This window comes from Oenanthe melanoleuca, chromosome 3 (assembly GCF_029582105.1).
Source record: "Oenanthe melanoleuca isolate GR-GAL-2019-014 chromosome 3, OMel1.0, whole genome shotgun sequence".
In the NCBI taxonomy this organism is placed as follows: Eukaryota; Metazoa; Chordata; class Aves; order Passeriformes; family Muscicapidae; genus Oenanthe; species Oenanthe melanoleuca.
The window spans coordinates 75857296-75873464 of record NC_079336.1 but is presented as its reverse complement, the minus strand read 5'-3'; positions in this window follow the sequence as shown (position 1 = coordinate 75873464).

The window sequence follows — 16169 nt, the reverse complement described above, 5'->3', positions numbered from 1 at the left end:
TCCCACTGCTCCCTCAAAGGAGGGGCTTGTTTGCTGTTCTGGATTACTCTTCTGATTTTTTTTCCCCCTCATTCCCCATTAAATGTACATAGAAGGTGAGGTTTTTTCCCCTGCTAGTGAAGTCATGAGGTATTGGTATAACTTTCAATAATCCAAGGAGAGATTAAAAATTATTTTATACTGTATGTATTTTTTTTATTTCATGAACATTTTAAAGATTTGCTAAAGGGAAGGGAAGGGAAGTTTCAGGGAAGGGAAGTTTCAGGGAAGTTTCAGGGAAGTTTCAGGGAAGTTTCAGGGAAGGAAAGTTTCAGGGAAGTTTCAGGGAAGTTTCAGGGAAGTTTCAGGGAAGGGAAGTTTCAGGGAAGTTTCAGGGAAGGGAAGGGAAGTTTCAGGGAAGGGAAGTTTCAGGGAAGTTTCAGGGAAGTTTCAGGGAAGGGAAGTTTCAGGGAAGTTTCAGGGAAGTTTCAGGGAAGGGAAGTTTCAGGGAAGGGAAGTTTCAGGGAAGGGAAGTTTCAGGGAAGTTTCAGGGAAGGGAAGTTTCAGGGAAGGGAAGAGAAGTTTCAGGGAAGTTTCAGGGAAGTTTCAGGGAAGGGAAGTTTCAGGGAAGGGAAGTTTCAGGGAAGTTTCAGGGAAGTTTCAGGGAAGTTTCAGGGAAGGGAAGTTTCAGGGAAGTTTCAGGGAAGTTTCAGGGAAGGGAAGGGAAGTTTCAGGGAAGGGAAGTTTCAGGGAAGGGAAGTTTCAGGGAAGTTTCAGGGAAGTTTCAGGGAAGTTTCAGGGAAGTTTCAGGGAAGTTTCAGGGAAGGGAAGGGAAGTTTCAGGGAAGGGAAGTTTCAGGGAAGGGAAGTTTCAGGGAAGGGAAGGGAAGGGAAGGGAAGGGAAGGGAAGGGAAGGGAAGGGAAGGGAAGGGAAGGGAAGGGAAGGGAAGGGAAGGGAAGGGAAGGGAAGGGAAGGGAAGGGAAGGGAAGGGAAGGGAAGGGAAGGGAAGGGAAGGGAAGGGAAGGGAAGGGAAGTTTCAGGGAAGGGAAGTTTCAGGGAAGGGAAGTTTCAGGGAAGGGAAGGGAAGTTTCAGGGAAGGGAAGGGAAGGGAAGGGAAGGGAAGGGAAGGGAAGGGAAGGGAAGGGAAGGGAAGGGAAGGGAAGGGAAGGGAAGGGAAGGGAAGGGAAGGGAAGGGAAGGGAAGGGAAGGGAAGGGAAGGGAAGGGAAGGGAAGGGAAGGGAAGGGAAGGGAAGGGAAGGGAAGGGAAGGGAAGGGAAGATGAAATTAAGCTACAGTGAGAGAGGAAGGCAGAATCAGCAGAGGCAGGTAGAGAGAGGAAGAGAATGTAATATATTAAGAAAGAAAGAAAAAGAAAGAGCAAGATGTAAATAAATAAAGAAAGGAAATTTTTTTCTTCTGCTTGAATTCAGAGAATGATTTTATAAGTGCTTTCAAATTAAACCACATTTTGCTGGCTCAATAGCTTTTCTGTGTATGGTAAAACCATCATTAAAGGCCATGCTTTAACCATGAGTATCATTAGCTTGTTGGAAAATCTTATCAATCAGTTTTTATATTATCTGCAAAAGGTTCACTGTAGCATTTTCTGTTTCATTGTTGATTGGTTTCTTAGAGGAAATTTAAAACTCTCCTAAAGTGTACATATTAATAAGAAACGTTTATGCTTCATAGACAGTCCAAAAGTAAAATATCTACATTCTTTACATAAGAACAATCATAAGGACAATTAACTGAGAGTCTAATCTAAATTTTATTAAATTCAATCAGGAAACTGATTGAAAGTCTGCAAGGACAACAGCAGAAGATGTAGTCTCCAGCTATGAGGGGTAGATATATATATATATATATATACTAAAATCTTAGCAAGAAATAAAATCAGCTTCTAGCATCTTTGAAGTGATTTGTCCTTAACCGTTCCTTAGCCATCATACAGATCTTTGTATAACTAAGGCATGAGCTCTTTTCCTTGTATGTCCTTAGGTTACACTGACACAGCCATATGAGTTTGTAGTGAGTCTTTACAAGAGAGCTAGCATCTCCTCCTCTTGGTATACCTGTTCAATCATGAAAATTTCTACTGCAGATAATTTTTTCATACTTTTTTTCAGCTGCTTTTAAAAAGTCATTTTTCTAGGCTAAAATGTTCTCCCTGCTTTAAAGTCCAGAGAGTAACTATTGGAACATTTGAGCTAAATCCATTTAACCTCTTTTACACCATTGACAGTCTGCTGAAGCCAATGGAAAGATGCCCTCTAATGCAGATAGTTTTCACTGTCATGGGCTATAAATTATCCAGGATAATATTTTGCTAGCACAGAATTTGTAATCACCACAGGCAGGAGTTTTTTCCAGTAGCTACACTTCTGGACCTACCCTACTTTCCTTCTCTTTAACACCAATATAAATATATGTCTTTTTATGTCTTATACATCTCATACATTTAAGAACCAAGATAGGGGATCTAAGGATGCATGTTTCTTTCAGACAGGTCCCACCTTTGCTGTGCTGTCTGCAACAAAGAACATTGTCTTGCAATCAGTGATTAAAATATAATACGGCTATAAAACTTTTGGTCAACTGACAGATCATGCAGAATATCCTCATATTAATGGGAATCCCAATGCTGCAGTAGTTGCAGAAAAGGGAGAAGTTATGGCTACAAAGGGAAGAGAACTTGGGGCACTTGTGTGTGACACTCTAGACAGGAGCACAGTAAAGACCTTGGAGAAAAAGTATGTGTTGGTTGCTACTAAAATAGAGAGATATAGACAAAGGATAGGAGGAAATTCAGAGAACTAGCCTGAGATAACTTGCACCACCACAGATAAAAGTTGGCAAAATCTTTTCAGCTATTTAATTCACAGCAAAAAATGGTGTGTTGGCCCAGTAAATTAATTTGAATTGTATTTGAATTGTATTCATTAAAACTGTACTTTAAAAGTACATATATAGAAGACTAGGTAAAATCAGAGAGGAGGAGAAGAAAGAAGCAGGGGATTTATTTTCTGATCCACACTTTGCCTTAGCAGAATAAATACAAACTTGTATCACCAGACAGTGGATTTTACTTTCATATATTGCTCTCCTTAGGACAATTCAATGAATTTGGCAGTATAATGCTATGAGAGTCATAGTAAGGTCCAAGAGTTCACACATCCCAAGGAGAGCCCTAACCCATAATTCAGAAAAATACTTTATAATTTAAAGCTAAATGGAAGTTATCACTACAGAGCACTTTCTAACACTGTCAGAGAGGGTTTTTTTCTGTCTGCAAAGTCCATCAGACAAAAGCCTGATGCCCTGGCTTTGGGATGGGTGAATTACCTCAGACCACATGTCACCTTGCATCTGTTTTTTAAACTATGCCCAAAAGACAATTTAAACTTTTTCAAACGGAGCTGAAAATATTATTAAATGTTTAAAAACAACCCCTCTCACTTGAACTTTACACATTTTTAAAAACTTGTTCTCGTCAGTGTAATTACTATTTATCCCTGCTCTAAAGAGAGAGCAATGGCAAGAGCTTTCCCACAGACATGAAGGCTCCACAGATCAAGTGTTCAAGTACTAAAGAGGTGTCTGTTAAAAATGCAGTGTTTCATTTAAAAAAAAATAATAATAAAAAAGTTACATTGCCTGAAAAACTAGGCTCACAGAGTAATAAAAAACAGTAGGTCATCCTCTCCAACCTCACTGCTCACAGCAGGATGATTTGTTTGGGTCTATCTCAGACTTTCACCTTCCAACACAGAAGTTTCCTTAAGCCCACTCATGTCCAGAACTGCATTGGACTAATTGGGAGGAAAGCTGCAATTAAAAACAGGTTTATTTAGATCACAAAGAAGAAACACTGAATGGACAAGGTGAGTATAAAATTGCAGGATCTTCCTTCATAATTTGTGCATTTATTTCATGCAAACTACACTAGATAACACACATGGATGTTGTGGAAGAAGAAAAGGCTGCTTGTTTCTCATATTGTCTGACTTATGCTTTCTTAGATACAAAAATAGGTTTGTTTTCACAAAGGCAGAAGCCTCTACACACACACCCTGAAGGTGTGAGGAACTTCTCCCAGCTGTTGGAGCAAGCCCTTGGTTATGTTCTTGGGAACTGGGGAAAAGGATTTTTACACCAACAACTGGATGGTAAGATGCATTGAATCCTAAGTTCATAAAATTTCTGTGATAGCTGTGTAACCTTATTGTGCACTGTATGTTAACCTATTAGTAGTCCTTTTATTTTTTATTTTTGTCCTTATTCCTCCATAGAATATAGTCTGTGATAAGTCTTAAGTCTGTTAGTTTTGTGTCTATAAAATGAAGAGTTCATTCTATAATAGACTGAATCAGCCATTATTAAAGAACTTGGCAATGAGAGTGGGTATTGAGGTGCTGGCCACCTCAGTAAAGTTACTGCCTGCTGCCAGAGGCCTGGGCAAAAGGCAAGGACTTGTCTAAACCCCACATCCATTCATAATGGTGCCCACTGACAGGAACTGAGGAATGGCCTGAAGCTTTGTCAGGGCAAGTTTAGTTGGATATCAGGGAAAGGTTCATCACCCAGAGAGTGGCTGGGCACTGGAACAGCTCCCCAGGGAAGTGATCACAGCACCAGCCTGACAGAGCTCCAGAAGCGTTTGGACAGTGCTCTCCGGCACATGGTGACTCTTGGGGTGTCCTGTGCAGGGACAGGAGCTGGAATCTGTGATCTTTTTTGGTCCCTTATAACTCAGGATAGTCTATGATTCTGTACTGGGAGTACTCAGGTGCTTTCAGCTACCTGCCAATGGAGTTCTGAGATGCTTTTGCCATACCAGCTGGAGTTAGCCATCGTAGTAAGGGTTCCTAAGGACAAACTGCAAAATACATGTATCCCCTGAGCCAACTCATATCTAATTTGCTGAGAAATTTCTTGATTCACCTGCTGAGTAGAAAAAAAAGAAGGAAAAAAACCCCAAAATGTATAGGAAGCATTTTATTTTCTTTTTGTGCTTCTTTTCAAACCAGAGAAAAAATATGAGATAAATTCTTTTAGAAACTGTCTCACAATCAGATTTCATTTCAAGAGTTGAGACCCCAATAGGAAAATATTTGCAACAAATAGAAAGATAAGGCAGTGAAAGACCCTGAAAGCAAAGGAATAAAAAGTGATAGCATATATTTTCTTAGCAGGTGTTAGACAGAGATAAGAGTAGAAGGAATAAAACAGAAATTAAATAGTTCCTGTATCTGTGATTGCAAATGGTCAAGCAATTAGGCAATTTGTGAATCATTTTCAGTCTGTCATATGTGAAATACCACATGGAGGTAATTTCAATGGCAGGAAGACCACAATATGAGCCTCACAGTGGTGGGGACCTGGCTTTATTTCAGACATAAGAGTGCTCCTGCCAGGTGTTGAACCTGCCTGAGGTCTCTGAAGGGTGGGAGAGTGAAGCTGTCCCTTCACCTGGTCAATCTGCACTGCAGCAGGGTGACCTCCCTGGAGCTGCACTGACTTAGAGCAGCTAAGGATCTCTGAGAATCTGGCCTTCTGTGGCAATGATTCATCCTAACTGAATACTTTAATACTGAAAACATCAGTTAAGATTAAAGAAAAAGAGTGGCTGGAAAAGAAGGAAGTCTCCTTCCTATATGAGTAAGGAAAAACCATAGTCCCTAGACTGTATCTTTACCAAAAAAAAAAAAAAAGTGTTTTGCACAGCTTGAGAGCTTGTTTCTTATCTCTGTCAATTGCCCCAGGTATAACTACAAGGGCTCACTGTGCTTCTGCCTGCTAGAATGCATCTGAGCTTGAACCTGCACTTAATTAGCTGGTCTGGAAGTAAGGGTGTGAAAGAGAGAGCTGCTGCTGAACAAGCAGGGTGAAGTGCCTGAAGCCAGGGTAGGTATCCAATTCCTGCTCTAATTTTTGAAGCATTTTCCCCCATGGCTGATTAAAATTAAACAGCTCATTTAGAAAATTCAAACATTCATCTGGTTCCTTATTACAAAGCACTGAATGCAGCTCTGTACTAGGGAGATCCTACTAGTTTGTTCCTTCAGGTCAGCTTCAGTTGACACTGATTATGTTGAACAATCATTTATGTAAGGAAAGATTTAGTTTAGTTGATATCTCTCCAATAATGCAGTTATCTCTTATTCTGTCTCTTGCAGAAATTATGTAGCTGGAAGTTGAACATAGCTTATTTAGAACCACAAACACATAGGCTACTGCTAAAATAAATTTAATTTAAAATACCATGACTCATCCTCACCTGATCCAAAACCTACTTCAAATATTACCCTTTTCATGGACTCTGTTGATAATTGAGGCACTCCCTCAAATTTAATATTATTTCAACATTTAGGAACAATTGCCTTGTAGGAGACTCCTAGACAACCGAGCTCTTTGCAGCTTTCCTGAAGGAAGAGAAGCATAAAATTCCTTTCCAACTAAAGAACTGATGTATTTTCTGCTCACTAAAAGCCCAGCTTTACTGCTTATGAGGCTTCAGCCCCTCTTAATGAAATGCTAATGCAATTAATGTGATATTCACAGATTTTTTTTTTTGCTCAGCTGAGACTCTGTAGATTAGTTAAAAACTTGTAAATTAAACTCTTTATTAAATAACTTATTTTTATATCTTCAGGTAGCCAAATAGATTATTCTCTCTTAGAAATAATTTAAACACTTTCTAAAACACTTTTGACAAAGCCCTTACAATGGAACTTCTCTTTGATCACATTCAACCTTTCTGCAGTTGTAGCTTTAAGCATACATGACTCAGACAAAAAAGAGATTCTAAGTAATTTATGTCTCTCTCCCTACTCAGTGTGTGCTAACTACATTGCTACCCACTTTTTTTGGTAAATGATTTACAGTCCTAGTGAATATAATCACCTGCAGTATCTGAGTCACAGAGAATGTTTTTGAACCCTAAACCTCTGCAGGCATGGAAAGGAACTGAGCACCTCCTGCTCCTCATGAGGTCTCAGCAGACTCATAGTTTTGCACATATTCATGCTCTAATTACATCTCACAGCAGGTGTTTTCTAAATCATCCTTCTCAGGTGAAGCAAACTGTTTATGCAGGAAAATATTTACCTGAAGGCATGTTTATATTTTCAGAGAACAGGCAGTCCCTCCCACGTGTCCTTCAGTAGCTTTAGCACAACTCTGACTTTATTAAACTTACCCTTTATAAAAAAGAGAAGAGGCAAACTCATGATCCCAATGTTAAATCCTCTTGGACCAACCTAACTGCAAATGGAAGATCTGGGAATGCATTTTATATTTTTAGCTTCCAGGTCTACTGTGCCATGATATTATCAGGGACTTGAGCCTCCCATCTGCCCACCCCAGCTCTCAGTGCTCTCAGCTGTCAGATGTAAAGTTCTTTGATTTTAGTGTTTCCTTGTTCTGGGAGCACTTCTTTTGGGGCATATAAAGAGAACAACAAAACTAGAGCATCTTCTGAAAAGGTCAAGCCAGCAGCATCCTTGTAATCCTTGTAGATTTCTGTTCTGCACCCACCTCTGCAGGGATAGGATTTACTTCTTTCTTTTTTTTTTTATTTTTTTATTTTTTTTTTTATTTTTTTTATTTTTATTTTATTTCTATTTCTTGGACCAAAAGTCTTCATACAGACAAAAATACTGTATGCCCCACCCAAACATGAAAGAATTCAGCAACTTGGGGGTCTTGCATTACAAAGAGGTGGCAGCCTGTTCAGTACAATGTACAATGTCATAGTCACTGTTGTAAAGTCCTTTCAATAGTTTAGTCCTTGGTATTCCAACCTAAAGTTTCACAAGGACAATTTCAACTTACAGATATTCCTTTCTCTTTTCCTTTTAGCAAGACAAAACTTGACATTCTTCTTAAATTATATTAAAGACTTGGATATTAATTTTGATGACATGCCATGCTAGAAGTTTTATGATTCTTTAAGCCTGAAGCAGATCCTTTGCATAAAGTACAACCAAAATACAAGTTCAGGATTGAAAATGAAGCTTTCCCCTCAGGTTTCCAACAGTTGTAGGCTCACTTAAGGGTGATTTTCACAGCACATGGCCTTATAGTCAATATTAGCATACAGCAAATGTGCAAATTTTTAAACATTGCTGTTTTAACATTACCGTGACCAGTGAAGGTGTTTATGGTCATAAGGCAGCAAAAGATGCACTCTGGAGAAGCTAAGTTGGATTCTATTAATTTAGTTATTTATTTTTAAAAGATTATATTAAAGGAGAGAAATAGGAAGGAATAAAGTAGTGAACAAGTGATGGCACATGGGAACTAGGGCAATAATGTAAATCTCACCTTCCAGGCAGATCAAGCATTAGTTGAAACCATCAACAATGTCATTTCCTTTCTGGCAGTTCCCTGAGAAGCCCTCAATATCAGAGAGAAAAGATCTGTGGTGTCCCAGTGCCTTCCCAAACCTTGCACTCCTCTCCTCTGGTTCTTCTCCCTATATGGTGAAAGTGGAAGCTATTTTTCATTTGTTTTATTGCATTGCTCTGCTGTGTTTCTACCACCTACTCATTTCATCTATACCCCTGCTAGTTATGAGATCAATTTTCCTTTGTTTCTTTTCAAAGCTTTTTGCCTATTTCCATTTGTCAAGCTGTAATTTTTATTAGTTGTGTAGGTATGCTTCCACAGAGCTTTAAACAACATACAGTAACACTGAGCTCAGTGCCAGCTGAGGGCACAACCAATGGAGAGAGTGTAGTCAGAATAAAAACACCTTTGTGCTTTTCCAGTTCTAAAACAGCTCCAGAGTGCTCCCTTCCAAGCACTCATGGAAACAGGAATGCCCAGGCCATGGACCAGAGAGTGAGCTGGGATGGGACCACATAACATCCTGACATGATTGATTTGTAACATGGCATGATTCCTCCTAGACATGAGAGATTTCCAAAGGGCCTCTTAAGCAACTTTTTTATTGCTTCTCTGCTTTAGGGCAATGTGCTCCCAAGGGAGCAAAGATTGTGTTCAGCAGGGGACACAGCAGTGCTGAATGTTTGCTACTAGGTTAGACTCCCTTAAGCCTCAAAGCTGAGAAGCTCATTTGGAGACCAGATGCAAAAAAAAGGAAAAAAACAAAACACCAAGAACAGAACTTTTCAGTAAGTGAATTACACTTTTAATATGCTGTTCTCTGCTAGCAGCTCCGTGGATGAAATAATTTTGTACCCTATAGAACTGCTGCCTACCATCATGCCCAGAAGCATGGGTAGAGTTCATTAAAAAAGATGTTAAAAGACTGCTGTTAGGAATGCCAAATCAAGCAGTTAAAAGGTAAGAAATGCCAGCAATAAGCTTGTCTCACCAACAGCTTTCCTGAGCATAATATTGTAGCCTTTAAATTTATGTTAATAACTGCCCCACAGCCCATTTTTTTTCATTTGATCAGTGCCTCTTTTGCTTATCTTGATCTGACTCTTGTTGAATTATTTGAAACACTCTCACTACTTTAAGTGTTGCAGTCCTTAAATTATATATTTCATGGCTTTTAGTTTTTGTTTCTTTACACAAAGGGAAGCTGTTACCACAATTCCTCAGCATTTCTAAATGAATTATTTTTAATACTGACTTTCTGATCACCTTTTTTTCATAATACCTGAATATTCAGCCTGGTTAAGTGAGCCCAAAAACAGCTGACTACTTCTTCCAATCACATTAAACTCTTGATCATAATTCATATGTGTAAACAGGAAGAATTAAAATTTCATTCCTTTTCATTTCATATTTTCTGAGTCCTTGGCTTTTTAACAGAATAGAATGTTTTCAGCTTAAAAAAAAACCCCACAAAAACAAAAACCACCCCCTCAAAAACAGCAAGCACCACCAGATTGTCTTATGAGCCATTTTAACAGTATGTCTTCTACTGGATGAGCCCCTTGCCAAATTGTTATTTCTCTCTTCAGATGCCAGGTACACTCAGGAACAGCTCCCACTTTCCCCTTATGCACTTATTTCCATATTCTTAATTCACAAGGCTGCCTGCCCTGCTACCACCTATTGGTTCACCAATAGTGCAACAATCATTCTTTTAATGCTTTTTTATTATTATTTTTTTTAAGTTGGTAAGAGAGAGACTCCTACCAAAATAGATACTTTTAAAATCTATCTACAACAAAACAGAGTATCCAAGAGTCTACCCTGTGCCATTTTATCCCTTATTGTAATTATTGCTGTGGCACAGGAGCTAATATAAAAACTCCATAAGCTGCAATGCTATGATGTATTACCAGTTACATGGTAAATATTCGATTTGTTTATGCTTTATTTTTATGGTTTATTGCATTACCCATACCACTTTTCTATGGTACATAACTTCTAAATATCCTATCTGAATCTGAAAAAATATGCTCAATTTAAAGCACTTCCTAGTTTCAAAAAGAAATTTATTCATAAAACCCTCTTTGTAATCAATCCCACCAAAAAAAAAATCTTTCACATTTTTATGGGTATTTTATGAAGACAGATGTGTAGCAAAGTTATTAGCAGGTTGTCTTACATCATGTTCTTCTAGACGATGTTATAAATTGAAAAATATGATAATGAGGAAAATGTAATAAGGATTAGTAAAAGCACTGATGGCTGCATAATTCTCAGGGAAACAGCTTTCACCTACTTTCATAGAAAATGTCCTCATGATGTCCTCACCTGCTTTCCAGCACAGAACAAATCGACTGTGCTGGAAACTTGAAACACTGAAATGCAAATGCCTCAAGCACAACTAGCAGTTCAGTGATTTCCAAACTATTTATCACTGTTGAATTCTGTGCAACAGGAATTTATTGCCTCCAGGCCTTCAACTGACCAAACAGTTAATAAAATAAAAAAATAAAAAAAAAGAAAATATGCTGAATATGCGTTTCTGCACAAGTTTCTTCTTGTGTGTTAATTCTTTGAATAGTGTTCTCTTTAAAAGCCTTGTAGGACACCAATTTGTTTGGTGTATCTCCTCCTGTATTTGTTGTATCTCCTTCTATTTTTCTTTGTTTTACACATTTGCTGACACCTTTCTCCATCCTTTTACCAGAAAAAACAATTTTATATTTGCAACAGTGTTTACTCACTTTCTATATTTTTTAATATTCCAAGTTGAAATTTCTTTTGCGTAATTATTAGTCAGGCTTTTTACAGTCAGGCCCCCAAACTTTCTTATTTCTGATTAAAATCTTCTCTTGTAAATGTCCAGTTTCACCTCCCCTTAAGTTTGTTATTATTTCTGTCACAACAATGCCTGTAGTTCTTAAAAAGGCTGGGGACAAACACGTCATATTACTTTCTCTCTAAGCACCTAACAAGAGGCAGGATCTTTTCAAAGCGTTGTAATTGTATGAATAAGAAAGGCAGAAAGGGTAAAAAACCAAAACCAGTATTGTCAGCATCTATGCTTTATAGTTGAAGAATGGAAGACATGGAAGAGACCTGGGTATCTAGGTGCTGAATTATGTATTTAAACATCTTTAAAAATCAGCCTGTGGAGGAGCTGCAAAAGGAAAGGACAGCTGTTAAGAAGCACTTCATAGCTTTAGCCACAAAATATTTAAAGCATGAGAACCAGATCCACTCTTGCTTTTTCATGCACTGTATGGCAGAAGGATCCTTTCTCTTTTTTTTTTTTTCTCTCTTTTCTCTTGCTGTCTTTGGCTGAAGTTAGAGGCAGGCAGCTCAGTTTGCTTCCCTCCTTCCCATCTGCTGTGTGCTGGGTGAGGACAGGCTGGACCATTCACCATCTCCTCCCCAGCCCCTGCTTAGGAACACAGGCACAAGGCACTTTTGTTTTATACCACAGCTTTTGTCACAATTGCAGCTGAAATCTGATGTACTGTTCTGTTGGCACACACTGCACGGCATGTACAGCTCCCTGTGCTGCCAGACACCTTCTTGTGCTCACCCATCTATTTAATTTCCTTCTTCATATGTTCCAAGTGTATCTAGTCCCTTGGGAAAGACCCTGTGAAACATGCTGTAATTAGCTCCACTGTTTGCAGGACAGTTGCATTGTCAGATCCAGTTATCTTTGGTTGAAAACACCTGTAAACATCAGTGTCTATCATTCTCTCCTGTCTCTCAATTACTATTGTTTGTTTTTCTTGCCTCATATTTGAGCCCTGCTCTGGCTTTCAGTTATGAGTATATATTCTTTGTGTGTGCAGTAATACAAATATTTACTGTGAGGTATCATTGATATGATTCAGAAAGTGCGTTCTGCTTACAGACTCGAAATATCCCTGAGTTTTGCAGTTAAAGATCTCTGCAAGTTAATTGGTCTCCAGTTACAGCCATATTGTCATGGTTGTAGCTACACAGACGACTCCAGGATCCCCAGTCAGTCATACATCTTCAGGTGATTCCCATTCTGACTAGTTTGGAATGAACCAGCTGGTTTTCCAAGGGGACAAACAAAAAAGCTGCCTGGTAGCTTTTAGTCCAACTTGATTCCTACAGGTAATGCCATCACAACTGGCTCTGGGTAATTTATATTTCAGTCTAAATGGGTATGAACATGCCAAAAATCTTTCTAGCTATACCCTCTGTGGCTGTGTTAAAATGGCTATAACAACTTTTTTTCTGCACAACATTTCCCATCTTGATTTTGAAAACCATTTCATGCTGTATCTGTAAATTAATTAGTGTAACAAGACCCTTGTCTTGAGGGCATGGAAATAATTATGTTCACTGGAATCATCTTGCAATGATACTAAAGCTGGGGGGAGTGGAACAGGTGGAATAATAAATATATCTGGTTATAGGTAAGCAGTGTAGAGGAATTGGTATTATGAATGACAAGCATTGCCTAAATAATTAACCTGCAAACACATAAAAAAAGTACATTATGTATTTTAAAAATGCTTGTACAATGGAGAGGTGAATTCCCAAGTGTTCAACTGACATGACCTTGCTGTACAGAAAAGAATACAGAGAATTTGAATGGAAAATAAGAGAGACAAAGCCTGACTCAAGGAAATACTCAGGACAGCTGTTCTCCACAGGAAACAGGGGAGCTTAACTCTTCAGCTCTGTGGCCATGCAGGAGCACAATGCATGTACCACACCTGGGAATAAAGAGATTTCCCTGCAGAAAGATGTTTCTCTTCCAAGAGCAACTGTGCCATTGAATCTAAATTCCGGTTTCTGCCTAACTTGGAACACTGAGGCAAAATCCATGAGAGGGTAGAAATGATGCATGTGTTTCTTGAAGGGCTCTCCGGAAAAGATTACTTTATTCACAAATATTGCTTCACAATTGCAAAATTTTCAAGTTAATTCCAGAGTAAATGGGAATCTTTATGTGCAGCTAGAAATTTATCAGCCTTCTCTGGTATCACTTGAATTTCTGGCCTTTGGTTTAGTGTGGCTGGGCTTTGGTCTCTGCTGATTGGTTTAAAATACACAGATGGTTGTATTTAGGCTCTCCAAAATTAATATATAGAAAACAACCCGTGGACAACACCTTTTGTTTGTAAGAACAGTTATTCGTGTTTCTAACTCCATGTACTGCTAATATTGAACCTAACTCCTCAATGTAAAAAGTTTTCAGTCCTTATTTCCTTAATATTTCCTTATTCCTTTGTATGAATTCCCCACTTGTTCACACTGAGCCAATGCAGCTTCCAGTAAAGACAGTGGTGAATCAGTCACTTCAAAGTGCCAGGTTTCTGACCAACAGAATCATCTACAGCAGGAAGCTGGTTCTCATTTCAGTGGTGCAGAGACATACTGGCTCCTGAGTTAGTGTAATCCCTTTTGCAGCAGAAGGGGAATTAGAGTGGGTGTGTTATCACACTCAGCTGTTTCCTCAGCTGTGGAGGAATTGAACAGGAATATTTTCAGCTGAGCAGCCCAATGCCTGGGGCAAGGAGATGATGTGGGTGTTATTCTCCCAGGGCTACTTGGTTTCATCAGGACTCTGACATTCTCCCTACAACAACTGAGTGCATGCCCTGGGGTAGACCTCTATCATACAACCCTGGACACACTTTCCTAGGAAAAAGGAAAGGTCCTATGTGACTAATGTGGTCCATTCTTGCACATGGCTTCAGTGAATCTATTTTTTTACCATGAAAAATGGTTTTCCAGGAACACCATGTCAATTCCTAACAAGACTGAGCAGCAAAAAGTGATTCCAGAGTAATGATCACATGTTCAGTGGACACAAACACGTCAAGTGATTTTTTCTACTGTAGGAAAAAGTACAGTCTTGAGAAAAATTGGGCTGTGGGTCTCTTTCACTCTTTTGACCACCTTTCTAAACAGTGTAATCTGAGAGTTTCCTGCTATGTGTGTATGTACAGCATGGTTGAAAGGGCAGGGCACTGAATGGCACTTTGCTCTTTTAAAATGCACTGTGCCACACCAATCTGTGGTAAACCAGTATTTCTTTGGTGAATTGTGTAGAGTAAGCAGACTGTTCATGACAGCTCTATGAATAATAATGGTGAATTCATCATGATGCTTTTGCTCCTGCTGGATTTTATTATGCAAGACTGTTCCACAGTAAGTATTATTGAGCTGCAACTTATAGAGAAGTTTAAAGGTTGCAAGTTCAGTAGAGAAAAACCGTTTCCTCATTTTTCTAATTTATTTCTGCATTTACAACAAATCTCAGTTTCACATCTCATACAGACTTAATACTTTATCCTCTTCCCATGTGGAGGATGAAGATTCAGGAGAAAGATAAGCAGAGTTCTAAAAAGTCATCCCTCAGACTGTTTTTCCTCTCCTCTCCATTCTCTCCTTCATCAGTCTCCACTTTTTCCAGCCACTTCCTGTTAACTCAATGTTCTCCCAACTTGAGCAACTGTATAAATGTTCCCACTTCCCATTTTCTCTGTGGAACCTCATTTACTAGTCTCCCCATTCTTGCCAGAAGCTTGTGGCAGCCCAGAAGGGCTAATAAAATGCATAGGAGACAACAGAGACCTAGAACACTTTAGAAGGGAAAGTTAGAGTTTGAAATCACGAGTTCTGAATCTTCATCTTTGCCTGTTGTTACCCAGGAGCTGCTGCTGTGTAGCAGTGCCTCTTTCCAGGGTGATGACAGGCATAGGAGAGGTTCAGCTCATCCCCATCTCCTTTGCTGCTTGGTAATTCCAGGCTAGCAGGGCTGAAGGGTTCAGGTCAAGGTCATTCAGAATCAGCCCATCCTTTGGGTGCACTGGAAGTACCTCTGGATGCCCTGCATGCTTCAGGGCTCTGAAAATAAATGTGGGAGCTTTCTGTGCAAGCAGATACTCAAAGGCAGCTACTGCAGCAGAGGTGAGGCCATGCTGTGGATCAGCTGGATATTAATGTCCTTTGCCACACAAAACTTCTCAGTGTGGTGATTTCCTGCCTTTTCTAAATTTGTTAAAAGCAATCAGTCTTGAAAGTTATGATGCTGTCATGAACAATTTTTGTTCATTTGTCATGAAAGAGCTGTAGTGGTTGCATAAGCAAAACCTATAGAAGTCCATGTAGAGAATACATGAGGTTTACTGATTCAAAGAGAACTCTGTTCAATACACTATAACATAAAAGGAGAGTAACTCTAGTACTTTTTTTTTCTTTTCACCACTGTTAGTGCTTTTTGAAGCAACAGTTTCCTGCTGCTGTTTTTCCTGGGAAATCATTACCTGGGAAGCCATTCTGCTTTTGTCCAATGTGCAAAAGGCAGCAGATGGGATGCCAGCTAATTGCCATTGCTGTTTTCAGCTGTCTCTCTCCCTTATTCTTGCCTACTTTTTCCTTCTCTGAATTGATTGCAGCTACTAACCTGGGGCACAGGAAAATGCCCATTACAAGTCTCAGCTTGCAGGGTGACCACAAAGAAGGAAGCAATGTCCCAGGGATCCCAGCAACTGCTCTTATGTACTGCAGCCCTGAAACTGCTCCCACACTATGCTTATCTCCTGCAGGAGTGTTTGAGAGGATTATGCCAATGCCATACCATTCCAAATTTCATAAGAGGTTCTAATTTTCTATCTACATATGCTAGAAAAGTAGAAGGCAAGAGGTAAAATTGAGAATTATGACAAAAGAAGATTAAAGACTACTTCTTGCTTTTTCCCTGTTGTTATCTAAATTTCTTCATATATCTGCAGATTCTTTTTTTTTTTTCATTTTTATTTCTTATACTAGATTTTATTTTTGAGATTGGGGCTGAATACAAAGACATAAGT